Here is a 5,515-nt window from a genome sequence, read left to right as displayed (position 1 = left end):
TATAATAGATATTATTGTATCAATATTTAAACTGTGAGTGTAATAATAGCATTGCAGTATGTAGGAAAATGACTTAGTTCTTAAGAGATAATGCTGAAATAAGAATGCAGTGGCATGGTGCTTGCAACTTATTTGTAAATGATTCTGCAAAACAATCACACATATATGTATATGATGTAAAAGAGAAAATTAAAAAAAATTTTTTTGAACATTTATTTATTTTTGAGATGGGGGAGACAGAGCACAAATGGGGGAGGGTCAGAGAGAGAGGGAGACACAGAATCTGAAACAGGCTCCAGGATCTGAACTGTCAGCACAGAGCCGGACGCGGGGCTCAAACTCATGGACCACGAGATCATGACCTGAGCCAAAGTCAGATGCTTAACCGACTGAGCCACCCAGGCACCCCGAGAAAAATTTTAAAGTAACAACTGATGCAGGTAGGTGATGTTCTGCAGGTTTTCATGTTTTTAACTTTGAAATATTTCAAAGAAAAAGAGAAAAACTCATCCTAGAAGAGTGGGGACCACTTACAGATCTATACGAATCACTTTTAAAATATAGACATACCAATGCTAACAGAAATATCTATTTGCTAAATTATCACCAACTGGAAAGTTCTTTTAACAGTATGGAAATATCCAATACCATCCCTGGCTTTCATAAATCTGGAGGGAAATTGTGTCCTTTAACATTTGTGTGAACTTTCAAAGCAGAAGCAAACCTTGACTAAATTTTCAAACTGAAATAATTAGGAAACTAAACAGTGAATGTTCAAAGCACTCTAACAGTTTCCTGTAATAATGGAAGAGCTTTGAAAGGCTTAACCATAATATTCCTGTGGCTTTTTACAAGGATTAAAGTTAAAAAAAATTTTTTTTTAGTAATCTCTGCAACAGTGGAGTGAGAGGGGGTAATATGTATAAAAATCATTAGGCAGAAAATCTTCAAGAATTACAGTCTTCAGAAATTCATTTCTGTTATTTTCTCCCTACAGCTCTTCTGCACGAGAAAGGACTGAGGTGCTGCCAAGAATTTTTTACTATAAAACATTATGATGCCAGTGTGGCTTCCACATCCAGGCAACATCTGGCACGCCCAGTAAAGAGAACTACAATTAGTGAAGGGCCTGCTAAAGATATAAGACACATTTAATAGTTAAACATGATTTTTCTTTAAGGAGGATGAACTCAGTTTGGATATGGGAAAATGTAATTTCAGATCTTTATCCCTTAAATGCCATGAACAGTGGAAAGAACACAAAACCTATTTTTTCCTCACACTCGAATTCTCACAATCCTTATTGAATTTCTACCGTATTATGTGCCTTGAAAATATGTCTGAAAGCTAGCTTTTCTCTATTGCTCTATTTGATCTTATAATACTTTCTATAGATCTTCACATGATAGAAACATTTTCCAAGATGTTTAAACATATGACATTTCTATGAAGTATCTGCTAAAATCTAGAGTGACTTGACAATCCTTCAAAATGGAATTTATGAAGTGTTAAACGAATGCTAGATCTTTTTAGGGAGAAAAGAAGATTATTTAACCGCAGTCCCCTTTCAATTTGTGTTTCTTTTTGACTGCATCTCGTAACTATAGCCACTATGCTGAGGTTTTAAAACCTAAACATTGTCAAGTGTTAATTTAAAATCTATCATGGACAGCTCATTGAACTAAGAAAATGGACCATGACCACATGGTCACAGTTTTCTTAATTTATCACAGCAAAATTTCCCTGGTCCCTTACAAAATCTTAATCATAAATTTCCTTATAAAATACTATCATAATACAAGTGCTGTTTCAAGAAAAATGATATCTCTGTTTGACAAAAAATCACTAAGCTATAGGACAAATTGTCCATTTCAGGGAATGACTTTTCAAGATGGTAATATCCCATTCTTCAAAATCACAGAAATTCAGTTTTATTTAGTTGTCTTCTTCCTTCTCTGGTCACCATTGGTGCTTTTCACAAAATATTTGGGCATCTAATAGGATGCCCTTCTGGGCCTGTTTGAAGTTACATTGACCATGTGGCTTACTTTGGCCAATGAAATACGAACAAAAGTGCCAGGCAGATATTTCAAGAGCCAGTGCTTAATAATAAAGAGTTCATGGCTCTCTTTCCCTTTGCCACAGTGACCGGCAACCTCCAGCTACAGAAGCTTCATCAGACTGAGTTCTGAAAAGAGGACACTGCAGAATAGAACCCTCAAACTACCCATGATGGGCATGCCACAAGAAATGAACTCTATAGTAATTTTAAGTCACTAAGTTTCCAGAGCTGTTTATTAGGCACCACAGAATAACCAGGCTCATCATCTCCTGTATTTTATTAAAGATGACTATGTTAGTTTCTTAAAGTTTCAAAGAATAAAGAGATAAGCTCTGGTTACTTGGCTGATGGGTATTTATTATAATAATGTATACAGAATGAAGTAAGGAGTTAGAAAAAATAGTCCTAGTAGGCACAGACCAAGCCTTATGGATTATATTTGTAAAATCAAAATATAATGCCTACTTCAGTGGATGTTGAAGAATTAAATGAGCCTATCACAGTATCTGGCACATAATTGATGGTTGACAAGTAGAGGAAGTATTTATTATTGCTTATATTTCTCCACAGGAACAACCTTCTTCCTATTATTCTCTTGTCAGATCTTCCCAATACTTTCCTCACCCAGTGAAAGCTTGATAAAGGCAGGGATTCTGACTGTTTTATTTGCTGAGGGCCCCCCAAGACTTAGAATTGTTTCCATAACACAGTAAGTGCTCAATAAACATTTGTTCAATGAATAAATGAAGGGTCTACCTTATCTCCCACCTCAAATAGTTAACTCCTTTAGAAGCTGACCCCTGTTCAATTTAGTTTTATATTACCCCAAATTCCTAGTTCAGAGCCTGGAACAAATACGTATTTGTTGACTGAATGACCGAATTGATGAAACCTGCACAATTGCCTCAATACTCCATTTTCATTTCTCGAACCCTAGTATAGTCATTTTTAACTGTAATCATAACTATAATTCCTTGATTTTTAAGGTCCACATTCAGTGAGAAGAAAGTGCTGCCCAAAATATGCCTTCATGTTCAATCAAACACACATACAGACTAAGGTTAAAAGCACAAAGAGTGGCACTTATGTTGTTCAAGGGCATTAAGAATGTAAAGATTTCTCAGTGATTTGGAGTCCTTTTTTCTTAAACCTATCTGTTTTTCAAGTTCAGACAATGAATAGTAAATAGTATGTATTTAATAGAATATTTCTGAAGTCAGAGCATATTATTAAGTGATCAATGAACTGTGCCTTTTAACATATATGCAAGGCTGATATAATCAGCTTTTTAACGAATCCCAAGACTGTAGTAGAAAGTTTTATAAATTCCAAATAGTGAGATTTTTTTCTATGCAAGTTATTAGCACACTTGTTCACTAAAGAAATTTACGCCATTTTCTGGGATTTTTAACTGTTTTAATGAGCCAACAGTTACAAAGAGGCTTAAAGCCTACACTTTATTGGCGGTATAATAGAACAAAGATCCATTTGGCCATTACTTAAGTCATTCCCAAACACTTGCATATTGGAGAAGCATGATAAAATAAGAAAACAGATGACTTGTTTTCTCCAAATCCTAATGGCACTGTGTAGTTGAACATGATTTGAACCCATGTAACTGGATTTCCTAATGGAAAAATGTGACCTCCTACCTTTAAAACTTAAATACCCCTTTGGAGACCTACAAGAAAGAAGGCTTACCCAACTTTGCTAACATTAAAGATCCATACAAAATACCATCTTGATGCATTAGTATATGAATCAGAAACATCTGTATCAAGTTTGGCTTAAAATATACATTGATTGGAAAATACAGTGAAAAGTTTTTATAAAATGTGTATTTTATTTCAAAGATTATAAGCCATTAAACATATTTTTTATACTATTCTAAAAGTTAAGTCAATTATTTGAAATAAAGTTCAGAGAAATCTATCCTTATCTATAAAGGTGGTGTTTCTGACAATGTTCTCTGTTCCTTTCTAGTCTTTGTTGCTCTTGGTCTTTTTTTCCCCCTCAGAGTCCACTTTAATATTTCTTGCAGGGCTGGTTTAGTGGTCATGAATTCCTTTGGTTTTTGTTTTGTCTGGGAAACTCTTTATCTTGTCCTTCTATTCTGAGTGACAGCTTTGCTGGGTAGAGTATTCTTGGCTGCATATTTTTCCCATTGAGCCCATTGAGTATATCCTGTCACTCCCTTCTGACTTGCCAAGTTTCTGTGGACTGATCTACTGTGAACCTGATCTGTCTTCCTTTGTAGGTTAAGGACTTTTTTTCCCTTGTTGCTTTCAGGATTCTTTCCTTGTCTGTGTACTTTGTGAATTGGACTATGATATGTCTTGGTGATGGCTGGCTTTTGTTGGAATTTAATGGGAGTTCTCTGTGCTTCTTGGATTTCGATGTCCGTGTCCTTCTTCAGATTAGGGAATTTTTCAGCTATAATTTGTTCAAATAAACCTTCTGCCTTTTTTTCTCCCTTTTCATCTGGGACTCCTATGATCTGAATGTTTTCCATTTTAAGAAGTCGCTGAGTTCCCTAAGTCTATCTTCATGATCCAATACCTTTATTTCTCTCTTCTTTTCAGCTTCCTTATTTTCCATAATTTCATCTTCTATATCACTGATTCATTTCTCTGCCTTGTCCATCTTCATTGTTATGGCATCCATTCAGGTTTGCATCTTGGTTATAGCATTTTTAATTTCAGCCTGACTATATTTTGGTTCTTTTATCTCTGCAGTAAGAGAGTCCCTAGGGTCTTCTATGCTTTTTTCAAATCCAGCTAGCATTCTTATAATCGTTGTTTTAAATTCTAGTTCAGACATCTTACTTATATCTGTATTGATTAAATCCCTGTCCATTACTTCTACTTTCTGTTCTTTCTTTTAGGGTGAATTCTTCTGTCTTGTCATTTTGTCCAGAAAAAAACAAAACAAAACAACAACAAAAACAACACAAACACAGCTAGATCCTAGGTGTGTTTTGTTAAAAGAACCTAGATCCAAATAAATAAAAATAAAAATTTTAAAAATTGGTGTGCCTAGGTCGTCCAGTTGGTTGAGTATCTGACTGTTGATTTCTACTCAGGTCATGATCCCAAGGTCATGGGATTGAGCCCCAAGTCAGGCTCCACAGTGAGCATGGTTTTTCTCTCTCCCTCTGCCTATCTTCCCCACTCACATTCTCTCCAAAATAAAAAAATAAATAAAATAAAACATAAACAAATAAGGATTTTTAAAAATTTTAAAAATTAATGTGCTCGCTTCGGCAGCACATATACTAAAATTTTTTTAAATTAAAAAATAAAAATAAAAAGGAAGCTAGATCCTATTTCCCCTAGAGCTGAAGCTTTGCAGCACTCTATGATCAGCACACTTGGGGTGTGTGAGAGGTTTATGCTGGTCTTCAAGCAGAAGGGCCTGTTGTACTGATTCTCAGGTCAACTTGCCCTCATAGAG

This window comes from Puma concolor, chromosome B4 (assembly GCF_028749965.1).
Source record: "Puma concolor isolate L17-30 chromosome B4, mPumCon1.1.hap2, whole genome shotgun sequence".
NCBI lineage: Eukaryota > Metazoa > Chordata > Mammalia > Carnivora > Felidae > Puma > Puma concolor.
The sequence above is the reverse complement of the archived record's forward strand: the minus strand, read 5'-3'. Positions refer to the sequence as shown.